At 37.8% G+C, this 11223-nt stretch overlaps 1 pseudogene; it reads left to right on the forward strand.

The window, feature by feature from the left end:
* Positions 1-5195: 5195 nt before the first annotated feature.
* Positions 5196-10378, forward strand: LOC145499594 (uncharacterized; annotated as a pseudogene).
* Positions 10379-11223: the final 845 nt, after the last annotated feature.

Here is an 11223-nt window from a genome sequence, read left to right on the forward strand (position 1 = left end):
TGAATAAATTCATGAAATACTTATCAGTGCAAGTTGAAGCTAAGCAATTATCATAAATTATTAAGTAAATTGTATGGTTTTTCATTTATTAACCTCTGTTTATTAGATTAGCCACATGCAACACAGTTGGGTGACTGGGCACAGCCTATTAAATGTAGCAAATTGGTCTATCTCACTCATGTCTGTGTGACAAGAGCATGATTGATCAAGACATACAGTTAGTAGGGAATATCTTTCCTTAATTAACCAATGCAAAATTGTTATCTCTGCTCCTTTAGGCAAGAAAAAGTTCAGCTACTGTGGGTGTTGGTGGAAGAGCACAGGTACAAAAACATGGTCAGAGGAGACAAAGAAATGGTTACCAATGAAAAATGGCCTGTTTAACCAAATGTTTCGCAGTGACTTTCTTTCATAGTCACAACAAAGACCATGGAACCCACATCACCAATGATGTGATACCAAGGCTCCGTGAGTATGATCATTTTACTGGGAACAAGAATATGCCAAGCATGTGTCAGACACCAAGGAAAATGAACTACGACTTCCAGAAGGTACCAATGATGACTTTTGTATTCCAAGAGCTTATCTGAATACAGACTTACAGCCTGATGCCCCTACAAAGTTATCAAAGCACCCTCCAGCAGTTAATCTTAGTACTTGCTTGCACAATGGCAGTCTCACAGACATAAGTCAGCTAACACCTATGGACGTGAGTTTTGAAATGAAACAAAGTGAGCAGACACCCATCAATGTAAAGAAAGAAGACTCTGTAATGGAAAAGCATTCCTTTGATTCCGGGTCGGATCTTTGTGTTACTATAGCTGAAGCTAAAACAAGAGCTGAAGAGGCAGCTCTATTTACCTTGTTACCACCAATGTCCAGAAGTTCAGCCTCAGTTCTGCAGCCAGTCTACGGTGAAATGCCAGCTTCAGATTGTTACACTCCAAAGGAACACCCATGCAAAAGTGTCATTGAGAAAGCCCAGATGCTGCTTGTTGATCACAGAAAAAAAAAGGAATACCTCCATCTAATTGTTGGAATAGGGCAGTTTTCAAAGATAGAAGTTCTGCTCCCTGGCAAGTACTAAATGGAAAATATCATCTGAAGCAAATTAGCTCTCCCAGTTGAAGTGCTCAGTGGCAGATTTGGTTCTAATTCAAGATGCTCTCTGGCATCATTCAGCCACCACACCAATATTAAGGTTTGGAAGGAAAAGCATCAATGTCAACTCCTCTGAACTAACAGGAGAGAGGTATATCGATAGCTTTGTTATTGACATTTGTATTCGAAAGTATTTGGAAGCCAGAGAAAATGGGAATGATGACACCCTGTACTTCCCTTCTGAATTCTACGACTGGATGAAGTCAAGTGACAGGAGTTTCAAGTGAACACGAGTTGCAGACATAGCATCTTATTAGTATCAGTTTATCTGCCAAACCACTGTGGCTTAAGTGTTGTTGATTTGGTAAATATGGAGATGTACTTTGACGATGGGCTAGTGCGTGCTGACCCTTCTACAGTACTTTCTTCAAACAAAGAGCTATTGGACTTGTTCTGTGAAATGCATCCATCCATCCCACCCTACCCTACAAACCAAGTTCTGGCAACATTGCACACATTTTAAACATTTTGGAATGCCATCACAAGAGTGAGTAGATCCCAGAATGATTGGCACTGGAAGCTGTGGGACTGGAGTCATGATGGCAGCGAACGATTTTATTTACAAAGGCTCTTCCTGCATTTACAAGTTTCAGTGGAGATTCAGCGAGATGGACATGCACTGGAAAAACCTTATGTTACAAATTTTTAATTGGAGAGTGTAGCTTTCTTTTTCCCTCAACATTATGAACGGTTGGTGGGTGTAGAGAATCCAGTTTGAGCAATTATCTGAAAGCAAAAAGTAAATTTTTCACAAATAAACTTTAGTTCCAATTCAACTGCTGTTATCTGAGGGCAGAATGAAATTTTTTCCCTTGTACTAACATGAAATTATTCTGTCTTTCTTAGGTAGTCAGTTCCAATTTGACTGTTGCTATCCGAGGGCCGAACGTAGTTGTCTTTCTTGGGTAGTCAGTTGCATTTGAGCTGTTGTTATCTGAATGCAGAATGTAATCATGATAACTATTTATTACTCTCGTTTAAACTTGAAACTATTCTGTCTTTCTTGTGTAGTCCCAATTCACCTAATGTTATCTGAAACAGATTGAACATATTTCTGTCTTTCTTGGGTAGTCAGTTGTATTTGGATTGTCGTTATCTAAGGCCATACTGTGGTTTCTCTTGCTTTTATTTGAAGCCATTCTGTTTTTCTAGTAGTCCTTCCACTCAACTGGTTTATTGTAAACATTGCAGTTGAAAAAAGGTTTCTATTATCATACATGTATGTACCTTAGAGTTATGGTCAGCGAAAAATGTATACTGTCAAGAGTTTCGTTGTATTTTAAAATTTACTCATTACATTGTTAAAAAAATACCTGCAGCCGTCTACTAAGCTGGGTTAGTTTTCCATATTTAGATGAAGAGAACATTTCTGGCCAGTTCAAATTCAGTCAGTTCAAATTTGCACGTTGCTCTTCTTTTGCCATACCCAAGAACAATTTGTATTTACTGCGTTGGTGTTTGGTTTGCCGTCTGACTGTGAGCCTTTGCTTTGGCTGCCTCAAGAGCGTCTCTTCCTGTTAAGTCCTGGGTACAATCAGTAATCTTCTGGTCTCCAAGGTATGACTTTTTAAAATTGAGCCTTAAACCACTTCTCTGCTTTAGAGCGGCTACTACATCATGTATGTGGTAATCTCAAAACTTCGCAAAAGTTCCAAATAATGTGTTAGCAATATAGCATTCTGCATTGGGTCATGTGACAGAAATGGATAGTTTGCCAATTTCATAGTAATTTGATCTTAGACCATGATTTATTGGCAAGAAATAAAATAGAGCACTTTTCAATTGAGTGTCAAAAAACCAAAACCAAAGTATAGTAATTACCTTATTACTTTTAACACTTTTAAAACTGTTATAAAGTTCTAATGAAGTTATAAATGAGTACTAACAAAAGTATTTCAAAATGTTATTTATTTTTAATCATAATCATACTAAGTTGTCGTTAGGAATAAATAACATTGAGAAGACCTCCGAAAATGAGACATCAAGAAATTTGTTACTGCATGGAAAGCCAGTGTGCTGGTCTGGCATCTCAAAGAAGCCATGAAACCAGAATAACCCATCTCTTAAGGTCATTCCACTGAAATAGAACCTGCACTGAGATTTTTATGAAACTTTGCCTATTGATTATTTATATTATAGGAACTTACATTTTGAAATAAAAATGAGGGGTCCCCATGTTTGTTTATGAGCAACAGCACCTTGTATATACTCATATAAATCCTTATAATAGCACCATGATTGTAGTCACGATTGCTTGCTAAATTCACGTTTCCGACAATTGCTTTTTGTTCTGCACTGAGCATTGGTCCATATTTATTTTACACAGAGAAATTTATTACTCAATTCAAAACAACAGAAAAAAATGATAGGTCACCATACTCGTTTGCGAGAAAATGACGATTTACCTCTATGGCAAGGTCCAGCTGTAAAGAAAAAGCCGCCGTTTTTTAATGCGCGCACGCTAATCATGCGTGAAATTATGCGCAGTAGGGATGCGCGATGCAATACTGGGGAATAACCTTAAATTATCCATGGGAAACTGAAATATCACTTCAGATTGGGTTATGCAACATGAATGCAAAATCACTCTGTAAATGTCCTGAATGATAAAATGTTGGCTCAGATATAATTACTAATCCATGTAGTTGAATTGTCCAAAACTTGTATCCTACTTGACTAACAAAGTGAGCTATTCGCCTTTATCGCACAGCAGCCATCTTGGATTGACGTCATGTACTTTTGACACCAATACAAGGCCACACGTGTAAAGTCAACTTCCGGCGATTGAGGAGACAAGGCGATCATCTGCAATCATGCCCAACGGAGATCACTGTTGCGTGCTGCAATGTAAAAATAACCGCGCTAAAAATATTCCAAATCATACCTTTCACCAATTTCCCAGTGACGAAGCCATTCGAAAGCAGTGGGTTGTCAAAATACAGCGAGACGTGGGCAAAAGTGTCCAGGTAAGTTGGTTAGGTTATCGATGTCATTGTTGCGCACATGTATTTACATTAATTATTATGATCTGGTCCATCTACAGATAACAAACAGCACAAGAGTATGTTCTTTACACTTTAAGGAAGCGGATTTTCAGACAACTTTAACAGGGAAGCGTGTTCTGGAGAAGCATGCAGTTCCGAGTATTTTTTGCTGGTCAAGATCACCCAGGAAAAGAAAATCTCCGACAAAGCGAGAACCACCTCGTGCACGGGTGCGATTGTTTGATGTAAGCGTGCCATCGTCCCCTGTCACTGTGACAGGTACATATTGTTGTCGTTATTTCTTTAAACATTCCTTGGTTAAAATCGTAAAATAATCAGAAGTATTTTTATGTTTTTCATTTTAATCCATAGCATCAACTTTCAGCCAAGCTTCTGGTGAGGAAAGTTCTGTGGAGGTCCAACCGGAACTGTCATCCTCTCCTGTTGTTGTAGACTTCCCGGAGCCAATATACACTGTCACTGTCACAGGTAAATATTGTTGTCGGTATGTCCACCAGATTGCAGTACCAAAACTCTGAAGAAATCAAAGTTCTCACTGACTCAGCCATGATGTTTCAACATGCGTGGCCTCGCTTTCATGCCAAAAATGGTGACGTTGCATCCAACATGGCGGACTGTGATTAAGGCGAATTAAAGTGATTAAACTCAATTTTATGCCCTTTCATTTTCTTAATATTCACTCTACTTCTTCCCTTTGGGTGGTTAAGGGGATGACTAATTATTAATATGACTGAGAAAATTGGGTTGCATTTATATTTGAGATTTTGCAGTGATCAGAAACTTTGGCATTTAAAGAATACTCTCTGGTGAAATTCTCCTGAGGTAATGATATCAAAGCTTTGCTACTCCAACAAACATCCAATCACTATACAACAGTGGGGTCACTAGTAGGTCATGCTTTATATAACCACAGAAAGTAATTTTAATTAGAGTTTAAGATCTTTTTGGATCGAAAAACTCTAATTGAACTTAAGATTTAATTGTTTCTGATTTTGCAAAATAGTTGTTATCATAAAAACTGTAGAGTAGAATGCATTCCCCAGCATGACCAGCATTTTAGTTAAGTCCACTGCTGTAAGTAAGCACCAAAGATGAAAGGTTTCTTGAAAACAGGAGAGTTCTGAAGTGGATAGAACATTGGGAGATTAAGAAGTCAGTAGAAGAGGAGACGTAAGTGCATCAGAAAGAAACATTTTTTCTCTGCCAAGCTCTTATTTGATGTGAGGTCCACTTGATTATTGGCTTTGAAGAGATTTTAAGCATTTCATTTCAGCTGAATTCCGGATGCATCATTAAACATAAGTTATGCCCCTATTAGCTCTGTGATTTTTTCAGCAATAACCCTAGTATGTATAACTTAAGACAATCTGACTTTACAATGCCAAGGTTTAACTTGGTGAAATATGGTAAGCACTCGATCAGATATCTAGGACCCAAATTGTGGTCAAAATTATCAAAGAGCATAAGAGAGGCCACATCTCTCAACACCTTTAAGACGAACATCAGAAATCTCAACAATCTTGATGCATTATTAGATGATGGCTGTAGAGGCTGTCTGCTCTGCTCCTCCTAAAGAATTTTTTAAGTATGTATTATTGTATTATAAAATCCACTGTACATAGTCTCATAACATATTTTAACTTGGATTTAAATTTTACTATTGTAAATAGCTATAGGTTTTTTTTTAAATTTAACTCGTTTTTGTTATGTCCCCGTATTAGTAGGGGAGTTTTTCCCCAGCTAGGTGGTTGATGACATTCTTAATAAAGTTTCTATCTATCTATCTAAGTCAATGTTTGTAAACTGTGATCTAGAAGAATACATTTTTTTGCCAGGTTAGGGGAGGCAATGGGCAAGAATAGCAACCCTTTACCTATTGTCAGTGTGGACTCACCATCAACAGCATTCTTTTGGGATAGACATGCTCCTCTTCCAAGTCTAACAATGGTCAAACTTCAAGCTTTTCATTTTCCAAACCAAAAAGGAATAAAACAGGTTTTGTATAAAATACCGATAGATTTATTGTTTGTGATGAATGCATTTGTGTACATTTACTCTGTTTTCAAACCTGCTTCACAAAAATTTGAAAGGCTCTGGAAATGCCAGCCACTTTTAAACGATCAACATTTCCATCCATCATCCTCGGCAATTTAAGTCACTAAAGCAAGATGCTGAATGAAAATGAAAATGATTGAGTTACAAAATTCTACACCAAATGTGTGTTGCTAAAAAAGAAGCTTTCGTGGTCTAGCAAGTTTTATCCATCATGACATTGTATGAAAATGTTAGGTCATTGCAAAAGCCAACAGACTGGCATAAGATTCCTCTTTAGCTTGCTACACTAATTGCTTTCTTTGTGCATTGAGATATTTGCTTTAGGAGAAAGGACTTCCCATTACTGACAGCCCCAGCAATAAAAGTATTGTGAAGTATATATGAAATAATTCATATTTGAACTACAGTTGTAGATGAAAGTGAAAAATGATCATCGCAGTAAATTTTCCAATTTAAGCAATTGGAGAGAAGAAGCCTGAAAAAAATCAGGGCTTCAATGGGCTTCGAACGCTGGGGTTTGAACCCCATTGAAGCCCTGATTTTTTTCAGGCTTTTTCTTTCAAATTGCTTAATTGGAAAATTTACTGTGATGATCATTCTTCACTTTCAATAAAAGTATTGTGGCCAGCCAAAACTACATCCAGCACTTGCCTCTGACAGTCGAAGTCAAACCACTAGAGGCAAACAAACATCAATCAATTTTCAAGCTCTTTCTGAGTCGTATGACCACAAAAGGTCGCCAATTAACAAGAACCTTGTTGTCTCAAATCAAAACTTACCTTAGGATTAACTTGGCAAAATTTTCTCCTACTATACTTACCTTATATTGTCAGGAGAAAAAAATTCTTAGCACAACGGTCATAAAATTTCTGAATTCTTCAAATACGAAATGACAACTCTTTCGGCCTTGTGGCAGCATTCTATTTCCAGAATAAAATCATCAACCTTCCGGAATTAAAACTGACCAATCAGAACAAGCGACACTATCACTTCCACTTCAATTCTGTCAATCAACGTTTCATATTTCTGACTTCCGTGGCCCCCAACTGACAGAGACAACATTAAAATATCGCAGACCTTTTATATGTTTGGGCTAAGTGAGCTTAGACATATTTAGTTTAATGCTTCTTCTTCCCAGAATATCAAATATTTCCAATAAGAAAAATGGCAAGAAACAAGAGAAAGAACATGACAGATAAAAGCAAATTCAAAGTTCTTAGAATTGAAGCAAAGAAGCGGTGGTGAAGCAAACGGGTGGAAGCAAAACGCCTCAAGCACATAGTCGAGCAAGCTGCGTCAGAAAAAAGTCCTGTTGCTGTTGGTGAAGCAAGGGAACCCAATCCTGCAGCTGCCCTCATCCAACCCGATAAGCCACTGATGAGCCATCCTCTAGAGTAACAGAGTAAGTCCAGGTATGGATGGATGGTGCAGCTGGACCTGAAAAATTTGCCAACGTGAAACAAATGTCAAACAAATTAATCAAACAAATTAATCCCCCGAAGATGGTCAGTGCCAAAATCTTCTTGGGCTCTGGTACCTTCGGCACATGCCATCTTACCCTCTACAGGGAAATTTTAGTGGCAGTAAAGGAATTCAAGTCAAGACAATCAAGGTCTGACAAAGAAGTGAAACGCAAGGTTCTAAATGAGGCCCGAATGATAAGCCACTTTTGTGACCACCGCGGACTCCCCTTGCTTTTTGGAGTTATCACAAAGTCAACGCCATTTTGTCTTTTGACTCAGTTCCATGGGAACAAGATACAAAGTTTAAAGCTTTACAAGGCCATGAAAAGATTGGAACTGGACAAGCCATACTGGCTTCACAACTTAAGAGGCATCATTGAGGCCCTCAGCCATGTCCACAGCAAGGACATTTTGGACAACGACTTAAAGTCAAACAATGTTCTACTCCAAAAACGTGGAAAAGATTGGAATCCAGTAATCATTGACTTCGGGAAAACGTGTTTCATTTCCAATCCTAAAACACTGACGTCCTTGTCTGTGTCTGCACAAGAACAGTACCTGCATTCATATTCTCAAATCACACTGGAAATCGTCTGTGGAGAAGGCTGACAGAGTGTGCAGTTAGATGTGTTTAGTGTTGGAAGGATTGCTCTTGCCATTTTATTGCCAACTGCAACAGCACTTTCACTGAAAGCTGGAAAGCAAGACATTATAGACAATCCAGTTAAGTGGCCAAGTTTGGAGAACTTTTGCTGCACTATTGACACTAGTTTTAGATTCTTTTCGTTTTCTTGGGAAACTAGATATTATTATTATTGGGGTTTGCCGTTTCCTTTTTATCCATGTAGTACCAAGGAGTTCCCACATTAAGGTCACTTACATGTAGCCTCATGCGATCTGAAATGTTTTTGTGGGTTTCAAGCTGCAAAACACGCCAGGCTCAATGTTAAATAAATATAGTGCCCAGCAAAACTAATTAGTCGGTTCTAGTTCATAATATATAAAATAATTTGTGTATTTACAAAGATTTTAAAGATAGTGTTTCTAGCCTCGCGCAATTCAATAAGCTTTGTGGGTTTAAGCCGACGAAACATCAGACTAATCAGAACCTCTAGCCAGTTTCACAGCATTTAAATTCAGTTCTTTAACATTCTACGTCAGTTTAAGTCGTTCTAGTTCAGTATATTTAAAATCATATCTATTTTGTATGTATATTTTGGTGAGATAAGTGTTATTTTTTAAGTCCAGAGGGCAATTTGTAAAGTTTCTAGCTGATTGCTTGGATGTTTACGTATCTTTGGGCAATTTGAGGCTGGCCAGCTATGCGGACATCAAGCCAAACAGTTGTGTTAAGTTTTTCACACATCATTATTGTGAATAAAATGTCATCAAAAATGTCACAATAGTTTAAGTGTGGACTTGTATTGGCCCAACAATAAAAGTCAGAAAGAAGTCTGCCAATAAATGCAAGAATGGTCACCAGTGAGAGGTCAATACTAGAAGTGACAATCATTGGCCCTATGATCTACCCACAATTCATAACAGGGAAGGCCTAAAGCAGAAAAGCTGGAAAAAATACTAATTCTTACTCGTTGAATCTGTCCTTGGCCACTCAGCAGTGTGTGATTTTTGTATAGGATTTTGTCAAAGCTGTTTACCTACAAAAGTGTCTGTTAAGATAGTCATAACAAACAGTATTTAAGGCTGGATGGCTTAAGGTACCAACGATATTCATCTCTCCTTTTGGGTCAACCTTTATTTGTGTACTGTAAATATTACAATATAAATCTATTCTGTCACTGTTGACCTATCCTTTTGGTTTGTAATCATATTTATTATGTTCAGTTGGTATTTTGGTGGCTCAAAACAGTAATATCTCTGTTAGACACCTGGGCTCTAGCATGCACTTTGGCATGAGGCATCGGCATGAGGCATCACAAGATCAATCCTTATCCACAAACCTAATATCTCAAAAGCTGATCTAGTGTCCCTACTTTTTTAATGCAAAAGATTATTCAACAGCAAAAGAGGAATTCACATGTGAAATTGTAAAAAAAAATTGTGGAGTGGAATTCTTCCAGCTTGAAAATTTCCATTTTTTTAATTTAAGCAAAATCTACTCCTGACCACTGAATTTTTTTGACATCTTTACCCATTTCTTCTTCTGTGGTAAAAAGATTTTAGAAAAAAATGGGGTCACCGACTTAGTTTTCAAGATAGATGCAACTGACGCTGAAAAATAAGTCAAGTTTGTTGCTATGCAACAGATCAGCACAACCTTAATTTATGGCTTACACACAATGAAAGTACGGTGGAGAGTTAAAAATTGCACAGCCATCCAAAACAACACTAGTTAACAGTTCCAAGCGTGAAAAATTGCACTTAGTTCTACAAGTCTAAAATAAAACCCCAAAAAACTGTATTGAGCCACCTTAAATGTTCCCATGGTTTGTACAAGCTAGTCTTGCTGCATCGTCTGTAATATATTGCATGATTCAAGATGGATTTATTTGCAGTATCTCACTGAAATCCTGGAGGGGGGGATGAGGTGATAAGAAACCATGGTGTTAGACAAGAAACAGTAAAAATTACAAAATGAAGAGCTCTGAAGTTAAATTATTTGCTCATTTATTTATTTTTTATTTGTTTCTCTGTTACTCTGCCACAATTAATTGAGAACTAGAATTTAATGAAATAGCAAGCACCAAATAGTTTCAAATACCAGAATGAACATTGGGCACATTCATTTAAAAAGTGGCTAGCACACCTGGCAATAGATGGGCAGTTTCCCTTGTTTTATATCTATATTTAAAGTTAAGGTTCTCAGGCAACTGATCAATCATCAGAAGTAGGTTCAGACAACTGCATGAATCCCTTGCTGATAATAGGCAACTGAATTTAAAATTGAGATAACACGCCAATTTTAATGTGCTCTAGTGCTTATATCAGCAAGGCTCTTTGTTTATGCTGATGTTGCAGTTTTTCATTGCTTTCAGAGTTTGAAAAGTTCTTAACCTGCTCCATAGAAGAGTGGGAAAGGAAGGAAAAGGAGGTAGAGGCCAAGTTTCTGGAATTAAGTTTATCTGATAAGCTTGGAGTTGTCCAAAGTGGGCCTAGAAAAAGGAAGAAGTCCAACAAAGTTCAGCCTCAAGTTCAACAAGACCCTTTTGCAAGCTATGTGTTACATGTCACGCGTCACGCGGGTCACATTTACCCATAACCCCCTTTGGTGTTACATTTACCCATAACACCCTTTGGTGTTATTGCTCAATTACCATGTGCTCAACTCGGATCAGCCATCTTGATGAACATTAAATAATTCATATACATTCATGAAATGTGTGAGGATTTCCTGAACCTTATTACATGGTGTCAGAAGTGAAGAACCCAAGGCTTCAACGATTCAGCTTGGTCTCTCGTGACTGATTGCATTCAGACTCGTTCTATAAACACTTCGAACTCTCCGTCTCTCTTCCATCGATCGACTCAACGCGGTTTTGACTCTTTTCCGATCTTACTGATCTACTCGTCTCATCGAT

Source organism: Orbicella franksi, chromosome 10 (genome assembly GCF_964199315.1).
Source record: "Orbicella franksi chromosome 10, jaOrbFran1.1, whole genome shotgun sequence".
NCBI lineage: Eukaryota > Metazoa > Cnidaria > Anthozoa > Scleractinia > Merulinidae > Orbicella > Orbicella franksi.